The sequence below is a fragment of the Aquarana catesbeiana genome, linkage group LG03 (genome assembly GCF_042186555.1).
Source record: "Aquarana catesbeiana isolate 2022-GZ linkage group LG03, ASM4218655v1, whole genome shotgun sequence".
Taxonomy (NCBI): Eukaryota; Metazoa; Chordata; class Amphibia; order Anura; family Ranidae; genus Aquarana; species Aquarana catesbeiana.
In genome coordinates, this window is record NC_133326.1 from 45,255,141 (window position 1) to 45,272,079 (window position 16,939).

General features: G+C 43.7%; 1 non-coding gene across 1 annotated transcript; it reads left to right on the forward strand.

Annotated features, from left to right (window-relative positions):
• The first annotated feature begins 6,472 nt into the window (after positions 1-6,472).
• On the forward strand, positions 6,473-6,545 carry TRNAR-ACG (transfer RNA arginine (anticodon ACG)). Its single transcript has one exon. It is a non-coding gene; the product is annotated as a tRNA-Arg (tRNA).
• Positions 6,546-16,939: the final 10,394 nt, after the last annotated feature.

A 16,939-nucleotide genomic window follows, 5' to 3' on the forward strand; every position in this document is an offset into this window, starting at 1 on the left:
CCATTGATTCATACAGGGTACAAAACTGGCTGCAGCTGTTTGGGGGTAGTTTCTCCTCTGGCAAGAATTGCCAGTTCTCACTGGCAACTACCCGTTTGGATGAGGCCAAATGTAAATGTTCACCCCCAAAACCAAAATTCACCCGGGCCCCCTGAACTTGGTCTGCCAACTGCCCCTTCTGCATATAGAGCACATATGTCAAACACAAGGCCCACGGGCTGAATGCGGCCCTCCAGGCCTTGTCTTGTGGCCCTAATACCAGGTTTGGAGCCGCATTGTGCTGGAACTCTATTTCGCCACCTCTGGCACTCACCCTCTGCTCCTGCTCCCCAACGTCACTTGTTCTCAGGAACTAACAGATCCCCGCAAGCACGCATGGCAGGGCATGGTGGAGAGAGTTCTCCAGAAACTGAAAGAGAGAATGACCTCCCTGCAAGGCGAGACAGAGTGGCCTACATATGGGAGGTACTAAAGCTGGGTCAGGTAGAAGAGAGAGACATGAGGAAACTTTGGGGGGGGCGGAGTTGGGATTCCACGCTGTGCTTAGTGCACCCACAAAGCCTGCACTCTGTACACAGCACACCCCTGAACTCTGCAATCTGTATGTAACACACTCCTGAACCATGCACTCTGTACACAGCACACCCCTGAACTCTGCAATCTGTACGTAACACACTCCTGAACCATGCACTCTGTACACAGCACACCCCTGAACTCTGCAATCTGTACGTAGCACACTCCTGAACCATGCACTCTGTACACAGCACACCCCTGAACTATGCAATCTGTACGTAAATAAACTCCTGAACCCTGCACTCTGTGCATGACGCACTCCTGAACCCTGCTCTCTGTACGTAATGCTCTCCTATTCTCTGCACTCTGTATGTAACACACTCCTGAACCCTGCAATCTATGCATAATGCACTCCTGAACTCTGCACTCTGTTCTTAGCACACCCTAGATACAACCGGCCCTTTGAGGGTAACCATACTGAGGATGTGGCCTGCAATGAAATTGAGTTTGACACCCCTGATATAGAGGGTTAGGGAGATGGCTGGGGGAATTTTTGGTTCTAAAGTGAACATGTACCTTAAACCTAGACCAAAAATTAATCTCCACTTGCTGGCACTGAGTGAGATCTTCACCAATTCTTCTTCTGGGTAGGGGGTCTTCAGCCATCTTCATTGGTTAGACTGATGTAATTCCCACACATGTACAGTCTTCATTCTGGCACCAATGCACAGCTTGGTGTACATTATACCAAGGATTATGAATACTCAGGTAGGTTTATTTTATTGTTGAACAGACATAGCATGTCACACTTCTGTAATAAAAAGCCTACTGGTTATTTTTTTTTTCTCAAAAATAGGAGAAGTTGTGTAAAGCAAATTTTTAGGTAGCATCAGGTATTGCTGCACACTGTATAAAGCTCCAGTGTTAGTTAACGAAAGACAGGCTTCAGCTCAGATACCAGCCCATCGGTCACGTCCCTCTGACATGTTTCACCCACATTGAGCTTAATTGTAGACCTCTATGATTAGGCCCAATGTGGGTGAAACATGTCAGAGGGGTGTGACCGATGGGCTGGGATCTGAGCTGAAGCTGTGAAAAGTGTGGTGTACATTTGTATTCAGCCCCCCTGAGTCAATAGTTTGTAGAACCGCCTTTCACTGCAATTACAGCAGCAAGTCTTTTTGGGGATGTCTCTACCAGCTTTGCACATCTAGAGAGTGACATTTTTGTCAAGATAGCTCAAGCTCTGTCAGATTGGATAGAGAGCGTCTGTGAACAGCAATTTTCAAGTCTTGCCACAGATTCTCAATTGGATTTAGGTTTGGACTTTGACTGGGTCATTCTAACACATGAATATGAATTGATTTAAACCATTCCATTGTAGCTCTGGATGTACATTTAGGGTCATTGTCCTGCTGGAAAGTGAACCTCCGCCCCAGTCTCAAGTCTTTTGCAGACTGTAACAGGTTTTCTTCTAAGATTTCAATGTATTTGGCTCCATCCATCTTCCCATCAACTCTGACCAACTTCCCTGTCCCTGCTGAAGAAAAGCATCCACACAACACAATGCTGCCACCACCATGTTTCACGGTGGGGATGGTGTGTTCAGGGTGATGTGCAGTGTTAGTTTTCCACCACACATAATGTTTTGCTTTTCAGCCAAAAAGTTCAATTTTGGCCTCATCTGACCAGAGCACCTTCTTCCACATGTTTGCTGTGTCCCCCACATGGCTTCTTGCAAACTGCAAATAGGACTCCTTGTGGCTTTCTTTCAACAATGGCTTTTTTCTTGTCACTCTTCCATAAAGGCCAGATTTGTGGAGAGTACGACTAATAGTTGTCCTGTGGACAGATTCTGCCACCTGAGCTGAGGATCTGCATCTCCTCCAGAATTAGGATGGGTCTCTTGGTGGCTTCTCTGATGAATGCTCTCCTTGCCCGGCCTGTCAGTTTAGGTGGACGGCCATGTCTTGGTAGGTTTGCAGTTGTGCCATACTCTTTCCATTTTCAGATGATGGATTGAACAGTGCTCCGTGAGATCTTTGAAGCTTGGAATATTTTTTTTATAACCTAACCCTGCTTTAAACTTCTCCACAACTTTATCCCTAACCTGTCTGGTGTGTTCATTGGCTTTCATGATGCTGTTTGCTTACTAAGGTTCCCTAATGAACCTCTGAGGGCTTCATAGAACAGCTGTATTTATACTGAGATTAAATTACACACAGGTGGACTCTATTTACTAATTAGGTGACTTCTGAAGGCAATTGTTTCCACTAGATTTTAGTTAGGGGTATGAGAGTAAAGGGGGCTGAATAAAAATGCACGCCACACTTTTCACATATTTATTTGTAAAAAAATTTGAAAACCATTTATCATTTTCCTTCCACTTCACAATTATGTGCCACTTTGTGTTAGTCTATCACATAAAATGCAAACAAAATATTTTTATGTTTTTGGTTGTAACATGACAAAATGTGGAAAAGGGGCTTTTCAAGGCACTGTAGATCAATGGTTCTCAACTCTGTCCTCAAATACCCCCAACAGGCCATGTTTGCAGGTTTTCCTTTATCTTTCACAGGTGCTTTAAATCACAGTCAATAGTATTTTGGACAGCTATTTTATCTAAGGCTGGCCATACACTATTCAATTTTCCTGTTCAACTTTCCTTTAGATTTACCAAAACCATATAATAGGAGGTCAAACCTAAACACTTTCAATTTGGATGCAATCAGGCAGGCCCTTGTACTACATAGTTGAAGGTAAATCTAAAGAAAATTGAACAGGAAAATTGTATGGTGTGTGGCCAGCTTAAGGCTGCTTTCACACAGGGGCGGTGGGGGCGTCGGCGGTAAAACAGCGCTATTTTTAGCGCTGCTTTACCGTCGTTTTTGCGGCGGTATTCGGCCGCTAGCGGTGTGGTTTTAACCCCTGCTGGCGGCCGAAAAAGGGTTAAAACCGCTTGCATAGTGCCGCTATAGCCGCGGTATTGCCGCGGTATAGCCGCGCTGCCCCATTGATTTCAATGGGCAGGAGCGGTTTAGGAGCGGTGAATACACCGCTCCTTCACTGCTCCAAAGATGCGACTCGCAGGAGTTTTTTTCTTCTCCTGCCAGCGCACCGCTTCAGTGTGAAAGCCTTCGGGCTTTCACACTGAACAAACAGTAGCGGCTGTTTTGGGTCGGTTTGCAGGCGGTATTTTTAGCGCAATAACGCCTGCAAACCGCCCCAGTGTGAAAGGGGTCTAAGAGAAATTCCCAATACATGGCCTGTTGGCGGTACCTGAGGACAGGGTTGAGGACCACTGCTGTAGATCACCCAGGGGGGGAATGTTTTTTTATCAACAAAAGTGGAGTTACTCATAATTATATACTTGTTATTATGCGTTTCCCTGTTTGATATAGAACTCGCCCATACTGAGTGCCTGTAGAAGAGGAATATCTCTGAGAGACACATTGAGAAATCACATGATATATTAAGTCAAATAACATATATTACTGTTATAATAGCTAATAAATTTTGCATGGGGATATACAGTATACAGGCAGTCCCCAGGTTACAAACAAGATCGTGTCTGTAAGTTTTTTCTTAAGCTGAATCTGTTTGTAAGTCGGAACAGGTACATTTTTTAAGTGTAGCTCCAGCCAAAAAAATGATTTTTAAGCTTTATGGATAGCATGGGAAAGGGTTATAACGATAATTCTCTCGCTCTACAATACTCTGGTCCGGCCGCACCTGGAGTATGCTGTCCAGTTCTGGGCACCAGTCCTCAGGAAGGATGTACTGGAAATGGAGCGAGTACAAAGAAGGGCAACAAAGCTAATAAAGGGACTGGAGGATCTTAGTTATGAGGAAAGGTTGCGAGCACTGAACTTATTCTCTCTGGAGAAGAGACGCTTGAGAGGGGATATGATTTCAATTTACAAATACTGTACTGGTGACCCCACAATAGGGATAAAACTTTTTCGTAGAAGAGAGTTTAACAAGACACGTGGCCACTCATTAAAATTAGAAGAAAAGAGGTTTAAGCTTAAACTACGTAGAGGGTTCTTTACTGTAAGAGCGGCAAGGATGTGGAATTCCCTTTCCACAGGCGGTGGTCTCAGTGGGGAGCATCAATAGGTTCAAGAAACTATTAGATAATCACCTGAACGACCACAACATACAGGGATATACAATGTAATACTGACACATAATCTCACACATAGGTTGGACTTCATGGACTTGTGTCTTTTTTCAACCTCACCTACTATGTAACTATGTAACTTTCTGTCCCAATAACAATTGGATTTTGAAAATTTTGGGTTGTTGTGGAAACAAGGATTGGTGATAAAGCATTAGTGGAGGTACCTTTTTCCCACAATAACTCTTACAGGAGTGAAATTCCCTTCCTAGGGGTAGATTTCCTCTCACTTCCTGTTGTCTTTGTAAGTCAGATGTTTGTAACTAGGGGACCGACCTGTATTCAACTAAAGGCTTACCAATGATACTATGACTCTCAGTGTAAAATGTTTTAAAATAAGGCTTTTAAAGGATATTAACCACTTGCCAACCGCCGCATGTACTTATACGTCGTCAGAATGGCACGGCTGGGCAAATGGGCATACAGGTACGTCCCTTTGAATTTGCCGCCGTGTGGTCACGTGCGCGCCGCCAGCGGTGCGCGACCCTGCCGGGAGCTCCGTGAGTCGGGTCACGGGTCCCGCGGACTCGATCGCCGTGGGGATACCCACAATCGTCTCACGGAGCTGAAGAACGGGGAGATGCTAATGTAAACAAGCATCTCCCCGTTCTGCCTAGTGACACTGTCACTGATCTCTGCTCCCTGTGATCGGAAGCTATGATCAGTGAAGTGCTGTTCGTAGTCCATCCCCCTAACAGTTAGAAACACTCCCCAGGACACACCTAACCCCTCCCTAGCCCCCTAGTGGTTAACCCCTTCACTGCCAGTGTAATTTTTACAGTAATCAATGCAATTTTATAGGACTGATCACTGTATAAATGAAAATGGTCCTAAAAATGTGTCAAAAGTGTCCGATGTGTCCGCCATAACGTCACAGTCCCGATAAAAATCGCAGATCGCCGCCATTACTAAAAAAAAAAAAATTATTAATAAAAAATGCCATAAAACTATCCCCTATTTTGTAGACGCTATAACTTTTGCGCAAACCAATCAATAAACGCTTATTGCGATTTTTTTTTTTTTACCAAATAATGTGTTTTTTTCAAAATTGACACTATTTTTTGTTTATAGCGCAAAAAATAAAAAACGCAGAGGTGATCAAATACCACCAAAAGAAAGCTCTATTTGTGGGAAAAAAAAGGACGTCAAATTTTGTTTGGGAGCCACGTCGCACGACCGCGCAATTGTCAGTTAAAGCGACGCAGTGCCAAATCGCAAAAAGTGCTCTGGTCTTTGGCCAGTGAAATGGTCCGGGGCTTAAGTGGTTAAAAAAGATATATATTTTTATTACATTTATGTTGTAGTGTGGATATCTTAAAAATCTGCTTCATACAACTCACTATTTTTTGGCATAACGTGCATGCGGTGCCATATTGGGCCCACTTCCTTTGAATTGCTTTGTTCATTGCAGTTCCGTTTTAAGGGCTGATTTACACTTTAGTGATCTATTGTGGCGTGTTAATGAGTGTTGCCTAGTCTTTTATTTACATTTTTTTAAGCATGCAGACCACCACAACGTATTGTATATAGGTTTTGCACTGCGTTTCCTTCATTCAGCTGTAAAGTGCATTCCATTACTAATCACAATGAATGGAACCCCAATGCACTGCACATGTAGAGGTGTTGCAGGAACTGACACATTGCTGCAATCCACAAATGTGAATGGGATCTAAAGTTTAAACATAAATATGTGACTGGTCACACAAACAAAAAAAAAGATTGTGCAGAAATGTTTGAAGTTAGCTGGTTGAGGAAGAGTTAAACTTTTTCTTATCAGTAGGGCCAGTGGCGCAATGGATAACGCGTCTGACTACGGATCAGAAGATTCTAGGTTCGACTCCTGGCTGGCTCGAAACTTTTTTTTTTTTTTTTTTAAGGCTCCACTTTGCAAGCAATCTTTAACCTATAATACTAGTATATACTTACACTGCCCCCATTATTACACTAATGTTAAAAAAAAGAGGGGGAAAAAAAGGGAGAAAAAAAAAAAATGGAAACAAAAAAAAAAGGAGAAAAAAAAATATAGAAATGATGGGAAAATATCTGCTCCGCCAGTGCATTCCATTATACATTCAATTTTTTCTTTTGAGTTTGCCTGATGTTATTAGTGAATTGTTAAAAAGCGTTCCAAAGAACCACTTATCAATTCATTATTTTTTTCTGGGAGTTGCACCCCCTGGGGGTCATCACTGGCTTAGTACATTATTGTATTACTAGTCAAACCGATGCTTTCTGACACTTCTATATTTAGTCTGAGAATCTGAACCTCAATGACCTCTGATCAGAAAAGGTTTCAGCTTAAAGAGGAAGTAAACACTCCCAAAAAAAAAACAAACAAAAAAAAAAACACCCTGCGGGACAAAGGCTTAATGCATAGCATACTAGCTCATTATGAATTACTTACCTGAGATCGAAGCCCCCGAAGCGACCCTCGTTCACCTCCTCCGTCGCCGCCATGATACCCGGAATGACTTCTGGGTATCGCTGCTCCGGCGCTGTGACTGGCCGGATGAAGCGATGACGTCACTCCGGCGCATGCGCGCGGGAGCCGTCAGTGACGGCATGATCGCCTTCACTAACGGCACGCTCAGTGCGCATGCGCTGTTGTCTAAGGCACGCATGCGCCGCAGACATCGGTGCCCGTTTTTAGGAAAATATCTCCTTAACCGTGTAGGTTAAGGAGATATTTCTTGCATCTACAGGTAAGCCTTAAGCTAGGCTTACCTGTATCTTAAAGAGGGAGTCCACCTAAAAAAAAAATATTAAAAGCCAGCAGCTACAAATACTGCAGCTGCTGACTTTTACTACATGGCCACTTACCTGTCCCAGGGTCCAGCGATGTCAGCAGCCGACGCCGATAACCCGCTGAAGTTTCCTCTCTGCTGACATCACAGAGCCGGTCCAGGCTCAGAAAGGATCACGACCATATGGTCAGGATCTGCCCAGATCCCTGGACCAGCCGCTCCCGCCCCCTCCACAGCCCAGTTCTCCAGTGAGCGAAGGGGGCAGAGCAGAGAGCTAGTAAATGACAGTCACCAGCTCTCTGATCAGGAAGCCCTGAGACCCGAGCGATCAGCAGTGTTTAATCACTCATTTCTCAGTGTTAGAGCCAGGGGTGGACAGATGCAGTATCCACCTAGGTAAGTATGATTCTCTGAAAAAAATAAATAAAAAATCCAATACTTCTTTTTGAGGCTGGGTTCACACATATGTAGCCACGGGTTCCTGTCTGGGGTCCGGTGCGCGTCTGTTCACTGGTTCAGGTGCGATTCAGATCTGAATTTTTGCCCAAATTCGCACTTGAACCGGACCCAAACACACACAGGACCCTTTTGCAATCCTCATTGAGAGTCGGTCACACTCACATGTCATGTGAATTGGATGCAGGGAAACCAGCATCCAAGTCACACATATGTGAACTCAGCCTTAAAGTGATTGTAAAGTCTCATTTTTTTTTAAATAACAAACATGTTATACTTACCTCCTCTGTGCAGTTGGTTTTGCAAAAAGCACCCCCGATCCTCCTCTTCTCGGGTCCCTCTTTGCTGCTCCTGGCCCTTCCCTCCTATTGAGTGCCCCCTTAGTCAGCAGCTTCCTATGGGGGCACTGGAGCTGAGTCACAGCTCCGTGTGTCCATTCAGACACAGAGCCCCAACCCGGGCCCCACCCCCTCTCTCCCCTGATTGGCTGACTGACTGATTGACAGCCACCAGAGCCAGTGGCGCTGCTGTTGTGTCTCAGCCAATCAGGAGGAGTGTCCCGGACGGCTTAGACATTTGTGGACATCGCTGGATAGAGATGGGGCTCAGGTAAGTAATTAGGGGGTGCTGGGGAGGCTACTACACACAGAAGGTTTTTTTATCATAATGCATAGAATGCATTAAGAAAAAAAAACTTCTGCCTTTACAACTCCTCTATTCCAGGAAATAAACACTTTTTTCATATTTGCTTTGTAAAAATAAATCACCGCTAAGGCTTCATGTACACATAGCCTACTTTGACTGCTGGCCGCAGGAAAACGCAAAATGCGGCAAAACCGCACTACGATTTTGCGGCACGGTTAAAACGTACCTATCCTGAACGTGATTCTTCCACATCCAGGAGAGGGAGGTTGAAGCTCCCCTACGTGCAGCAGCTCCTAAACTCTGGTAAAAGCCTATGTGTAGTCTACATTGACACGTAGGCTGTTATGGAGTTGAGTTTAGGAGCTTTGACGAAAAAAAAGCCAAAAGCTCCTAAACTCAAGTTTAGTAGCTGTAGTGCACATGAAGCCTAATGGTGGGTCCCTCACTTCAGGGGATAATACTGAGTTATGTAAAACCTAAAGTAGCATTCCAGTCATTACCTAAGGCTAAACCTATGCTTACCCCCATTCTTAAGCTATCTAACCTTGTAAAGGAAAGATCGCTATACTTACCTATTCTGAAGCCAATGCAGGCCGTCTCCAGCGGTGGCTTCTGTACAGGAGAGGAAGCCAACAACGGAAGGAAATGGCTGGGAGGGGACATCACCCATAGACTTACTATACGGCCTCCATTGTTGGCTGCCTCTCTTATACACAGAAGCTGCCGCTGACAACTCAGCCTGGGACCGGAGTCGCTTCCGAATAGGTAAGTATAGGAATCTTTTCTTTACAGGGTTAGATAGAATAACTTTAAAAACGGGGGTGGGAGTAGGTTTAGCCCTATTTAGCATTTGACTGGAATTCCACTTTAAGTTTTATTTATTCCATCACTTTCTGTTCTGGCCTTCCTATGTAAGCAAACCATCTTGTGCTCTCTCTTTTAAACATAAAATCAAGATTGTGCAATAACCTACAATGAATATGTATCACATAATCCCCTCATACCATCATAATTAATAATGTGAATCATATACACTCCATATATACACTATATTACCAAAAGTATTGGGACGCTTGCCTTTACACACACATGAACTTTAATGGCATCCCAGCCTTAGTCCGTAGGGTTCAATATTAAGTTGGCCCACCCTTTGCAGTTATAACATCTTCAACTCTTCTGGGAAGGCTGTCCACAAGGTTTAGGAGTGTGAAGTCAGGCACTGATGTCAGATGAGAAGGCCTGGCTCGCAGTCTGCTCTCTAATTCTTCCCCAAGGTGTTCTATCGGGTTGAGGTTAGGACTGTGTGCAGGCAAGTCAAGTTCTTCCGCTCCAAACTCACTCATCCATGTCGGGATGAATTAGAGGTGGTCTTACCTCTACACACAGTGTGAAAATGTGTGATAGGACCTTGTTGTCGGAAATTCCGACCGTGTGTGGGCTCCATCACACATTTTCCATAGGAATTTCCGACACACAAAGTTTGAGACCTTGCTATAAAATTTTCCGACAACAAAATCCGTTGTCGGAAATTCCGATCGCGTGTACGCAAATCCGACGCATAAAGTGCCACGCATGCTCAGAATAAATAAAGAGATGAAAGCTATTGGCTACTGCCCCGTTTATAGTCTCGACGTTTTACGTCACCGCGTTCAGAACGATCGGATTTTCCGACAACTTTGTGTGACCGTGTGTATGCAAGACAAGTTTGAGCCAACATCTGTCGGAAAAAATCCATGGATTTTGTTGTCGGAATGTCTGATCAATGTCCGATCGTGTGTACGGGGCATTAGTGTTTGCTGTACCGGCTCCCTCGCTTTTTGAGTCGGGGACTGTGTATAAAAATGGTTGCAGTTCCTAAAATTTATACTTGATATTTATGTTCCACCCCTTGAACTGAAAGTCTGAACTTCAAATTCCTTTTGGATTGTTTAGTTTTAATTTTATTCTGGTGGCACAGAGAGCCAAAAGTATGAAAATTGCGCATGTGTTCAAATATATATGGACCTAACTGTACATATGTTGTAATTTGATATGATCTTCACTTTATAGACCATATCTACATTATCTGCAAAGCCAACCCTGAGGAAGGAGCCAAGTGACTCCAAAACGCGTCAGAATGTCTATGCTCCCTCTGCATGTAGATATCAATACAGATACCCCGTATTTCATTGTGCACCATATTTTTGCTACTTTGTCATATGTAACTTTTTTGATAATAAAACGTTTGTATTTTAATTATATGTCTACTCTTTGAGCCTTTAAAGTCGCACTATATGGGGGGAAACCTTCTTTTCTACAAAACTTTTAGGGATGTGGCCATGGTGAGCAGAAATTCAAACCTCAATTATTTTTGACTAAGATGTTTTGACTATGAACATATCTCATAGTGTGTTTTGTGGCTTTGCGAACATGAAGTTTTTTCACATAGTTACACGAGCACAGTTTGCTTCCCCTTGTTACTTTTAAAAGGGTCCGACAACTGAAAAAAGGTTGAGAAACAATGCTCAGACCGTCCAACATACACTGAAAAATAACGTTGAATGGAAACATCATGGCATGTTAATCTATGCTACACTAAGGCAAAGGTGTGCGCACAGGGTGTGCCAGGTGTGCCTGGGCACACCCTAATCGCCTTGTGTGGTGCATATTCCCCCCTGTTTAGACCACTGATATTTCATCCCCCAAAAAAATGTTACAAAATAAAATAATTTATTTAAAAATAAAATAAAACTAATGACACTGTCCACTGCCCTACTGACACCATCAGTACATATACACATGCATATGTATTTGAGCTTTGGGGTGCACACCCTAATGCAAGAGGCTGCGCACACCTATGACTTAGTTTAAACAAAGCTATGCTACTGTTCAAGCAAAAAACGTAATCCTGGAATGTAAAATCATTGAAAGTTTAGATTTAGACACTGTTAAAAGCCAAGCAGTGCTTGGATTGATAGTCCTAATATGTTGATGTATGGACATCAGCCTTCACTTTTGTTATTCTAGAATTAAATTGGCTCGTATGCTGGCAGATTTTCTGGGGACGTACTAAACTGCATATTGGGATGATGGGATGATTGGATTATTGGCTGCAATACTGAGAACTCTCACTAGATGTCAGTGTACCATATACACATATATATGGTAATGACTCTGTTGTTTCTCAAAATATGTTATTCTTTACTGCAGTGCTTGATACAATGTTGCAAGAAGCAGTTGCTAATGTTTAACTCTTCACTTGCTAATATATATGCAGCTGTACAACAGTTGCTGATATATATGCAGCTGTACAACAGGATACAGAAGTAATATAAAAATTACATTTGACCTGTTTTTAATGGGAATATGGGTAGAATTATTATTGCTCATGGGGATTATTGGAGGAATATCATGTTAACACCCGACAATGAACATATTTAATTAACAATAATAATATGCATATACTTTTTCTACATAGGGATTATGGGTGGAATATTGTAGTTAGACATACAAAGGAATATATTAAACCTATTTCTGATATAAATATGTATATAATGATTTTTCTACATGGGGATTATTGGTGGAATATTGTTTATAAATATACATAGCAGCATATTAAACCCATTTCCAATGAGAATATGCATATAATTATATTTCTACATGTGGATTATTGGTGGAATATTGTTTATAAATATACATAGCAACATATTAAACCTATTTCTAAAGAGAATATGCATATAATGATTTTTCTACATGGGGATTATTGGTGGAATATTGTTTATAAATATACATAGCAACATATTAAACCCATTTCTGATGAGAATATGCATATAATTATATTTTTACTTGGGGATTATTGGTGGAATATTGTTTATAAATATACATAGCAACATATTAAACCCATTTATGATATGAATATGCATGTAATTAGTTTTCTACATGGGGATTATTGGTGGAATATTGTTTATATATATACATAGCAACATATTAAACCCATTTCTGATGAGAATATTCATATAATTATTTTTCTACCTGGGGATTATTGGTGGAATATTGTTTAAAAATATACATAGCAACATATTAAACCAATTTCCAATGAGAATATGCATATAATTATATTTCTACATGGGGATTATTGGTGGAATATTGTTTATAAATATACATAGCAACATTTTAAACCCATTTCTGCTGAGAATATGCATAGAATTATAATTCTACATGGGGATTATTGGTGGAATATTGTTTATAAATATACATAGCAACATATTAAACCCATTTCTAAAGAGAATATGCATATAATTATTTTTCTACATGGGGATTATTGGTGGAATATTGTTTATAAATATACATAGCAACAAATTAAACCCATTTCTGATGAGAATATGCATATAATTATAATTCTACATGGGGATTATTGGTGGAATATTGTTTATAAATATACATAGCAACATATTAAACCCATTTCTAATGAGAATATGCATATAATTATAATTCTACATGTGGATTATTGGTGGAATATTGCTTATAAATATACATAGCAACATATTTAACCCATTTATGATATGAAGATGCATGTAATTATTTTTCTACATGGGGATTATTGGTGGAATATTGTTTATAAATATACATAGCAACATATTAAACCCATTTCTAATGAGAATATGTGTCAGGGCACCATTGGCACCGAACCGGGGCGTCGGCGTACGCCTATGCGCCGGCGCGCGCCGTTGCGCGCTGCTCAGCAAATACCTGTTGTTCCCGGGCATCGGCGCGGCGCTAGGGCGCGCGCGGGTTCGCGGCGCTTGGGCGCGCGCGCGTGTGCACGTGGGCGCGGACGGGCGTGCGCGCGTTCGCGATAGCGCCGGTTTGGCGCCAAGGTGCACTTAAAAGCCCCCCTGTGCTTTGACACATTGCTGCTTCGTCTCAGCTTCGTGATTCTAGTATTTGTTATCTGATTGTTTGCTACCTATCTGACCCGGCTTGTTTGACCATCCGTCCTGCTCCAATCCGACCCGGCTTGTCTGACTATTCTTATGCTACCTGCCTGATACCGTTGCTGAACTCTGCCTGCCTACCGACTCTGCCTCTGCCTGCTGTACTTGCCTGCCTCATATCCTTGCTGACCCGGATCGTCTGACCCTGCTTGTTCCTGTTGTCCTTGCTGTTGCACCTTCAGCTTCAGCTCCAGAGACCTCTGCACATTCAAGTGTTCCAGTCTGCTGCTTCCAGTCTCACCTGATCTGCAGTCCAGCCATCCCTGCGGGATCTCTCACCTCGTCTGCATCAGAGACTCAGCTCAACAGGCACTCCTACCCCACTGCGCTCAGGAGACCACTGTCCCCATTCCAGTGGCTCCTGAACCAGCGTTGTATGAGAGGTCTTCTCCTACAAAGTCAGGCTCTCCTACCAGGTACCTAACAGTACGAAGCAGCCATGTCTGAGCCTGCAGGAGATACCTCTCCATTGAAGGAGATATGCACACACCTGGCAGCCCTCACCCAAGCAGTGCAAGCTCTTCAGGACAATTACAACAGACTGGAGGGACAAGTCCAGAACCTTGCAGGGGTTAATCCTTCAACCTCCTCTTCACCGGCCGCCCCAACACAGACTGTTCCAGGGCCTTCAGTGGTAATGCTCCCTCCTGAACCACGAGTCCCCACTCCTGAAAGATTCTCCGGAGACCGGTCTAAGTTTCGAGGTTTTCGCAATGCCTGCCAGCTCTTTTTTGCCTTACAGCCCAGAACCTTTTCATTGGAAGCCACAAAAGTTGGATTTGTCATTTCCCTCCTCCAAGGGGAACCACAGACCTGGGCACACCGTTTACTTGAAGGGGACTCAGCTCCAACCCAATCCTTATCGGCCTTCTTCGAAGCTATGGCACAATTGTATGAGGATCCTCAACTGACTGCCACAGCTGAATCTGCTCTGCTCGCGCTCCAACAAGGCCGCAAACCTGCGGAGGACTATGTTGCTGAATTTAGACGTTGGAGCGCGGATACCCAGTGGAACGACGCGGCTCTGCGTCATCAATTCCGCATTGGACTGTCTGAAAATCTAAAAGATGAACTGGCTCGAGTTGGTATTCCAAACACCTTGGAGGCCTTGATCACCCTCACCATTCAGATCGATCGTCGCCTCCGAGAACGCCGATCTGAACGGGCAGTTCAACCTAACCGCCCGACCTGGATGACACCACGTGCACCGATTCCTGCATCTCGCTACCTACCTGTGCCAAGTCCACCTCCAGTCAATACCACATTAGATACCTCCGAACCAATGCAGCTAGGTCTGATGCGACCTGCCCTGACCCCCGAAGAACGTGCCCGACGTCGACAATTGAATCTGTGTCTCTACTGTGGAGGAACCGGGCATTATGTCTATAATTGCCCAATCAGAATGAGTAAGTGTTCATCTCCTATACCTACCAGTCTCTCTGCTTTATCCACAAATTCTACCCATCTTGCCATTCCTCTCTCATTACAGCTTCAAGAAAAGACACTCCAAGTCAACGCAATTATTGACTCCGGGGCATGCAGCTGCTTTATAGACTTAAGTTTTGCCAACCTGCACAACATCCCTTTACAGACTAAAGCCCATGGACTCTCTGTCTTCCTTGCTGATGGCTCCCGTATCAGATCTGGACAAGTGACACAAGAAACCCTGCCATTACCCGCTACGACTTCTTCTCAACACAAAGAACTGCTGACCCTTGACGCCATCTCCTCTCCCATGTTTCCCATTATCCTGGGCATTCCCTGGCTTCAGGCCCACGATCCACACATCCATTGGGCAACTGGAGAAATAAAATTTCTGTCATCCTACTGTCAGGAACACTGTCTGGCGAAAGACTCGGATCCCCAAGCTACCCTACTTTGTGTGGACTCCGACCAGACAAATCGTCAAGCCATTCCCAAACACTATCATGACTACATGGATGTCTTCAGCAAAAAGGGGGCAGATTCTCTTCCACCTCATCGTCCCTACGATTGCCCCATCGAGTTGCTGCCAGGATCCGAAATTCCCTTTGGACGCATCTTTCCCCTATCCGAAAAGGAACAAGAAGTGTTGAAAGCATACATTGATGAAAACTTAGCCAAAGGATTTATTCGTCATTCTACTTCTCCAGCAGGAGCGGGAATATTCTTTGTTACCAAGAAGGACAAATCTCTCCGCCCGTGTATTGACTACCGGGAATTGAATAAGATCACGGTTAAAAATCGGTATCCCCTACCCTTGATACCCGAACTATTCCAGAAATTAAGGACTGCTGTCATTTTTTCTAAACTTGATCTAAGAGGGGCCTACAATCTGATCCGCATTCGGGCTGGGCATGAGTGGAAAACAGCTTTTCGGACCCGATTCGGGCATTATGAATATCTAGTCATGCCTTTTGGACTCTGTAATGCCCCTGCAACCTTCCAACACCTAATTAATGATGTGCTTAGAGACTTTTTAGACCTGTTTGTGATCGCATATCTAGACGATATTTTGATCTTTTCGGAATCCCTAGATCTCCATCGGAAACATGTTTGTCAAGTATTGGGTCGTCTCCGCTTACACAGGCTGTATGCAAAGGCGGAAAAATGCGAATTCGAGAAACAGAGCATCCAATTCCTGGGCTTGATTATCTCATCGACTGGCATCAAGATGGACCCACAAAAGGTTTCTGCCGTTCTGGACTGGCCGGTACCCCTGGACAAAAAAGGGGTTCAGCGATTCATCGGGTTCGCAAACTTTTACAGGAAGTTCATCAAGGGGTTCTCTGCTATAATCGCACCAATCACACAACTGACCAAGCAGAATACCCGTTTCTCCTGGAATCATCTAGCCCAAGAGGCTTTTGTGAACCTTAAGAGACTTTTTACTTCAGCACCTATTCTTAGTCACCCTGAACCATCCTTGCCATTCATTCTAGAAGTGGACGCTTCTGAGATAGCGGTCGGTGCGATACTCTCGCAACGAAAGGGCAGTAAGGATGTTATGCATCCCGTAGGATTCTTCTCCCGGAAACTCTCCCCTGCGGAGAGAAACTATGATGTCGGTGATCGAGAGCTTCTCGCCATCAAGACTGCATTAGAGGAGTGGAGGTACCTGTTGGAGGGGGCTGTGCATCCAGTGCTAATTTATACTGATCACAAGAACCTTGAATATTTGCGATCCGCTAAAAGGTTAAAACCCCGTCAAGCCCGTTGGGCGCTGTTTTTCTCACGCTTCTCCTTCCACATTACGTATCGGCCGGGTTCAAGAAATGTCAAACCCGACGCATTATCTCGAATGCATGACAACCCAAAGGATTTATCTGCCCCAGATACCATTTTACCTGCAAACAATTTTTTGCTCATTCAAGCTGATCTTCTTTCTCAGATTAAGGAAGCATCTTCTGGAGCAACCAGACCCTCAGGCCTTACCCTAAGTAGCAAGG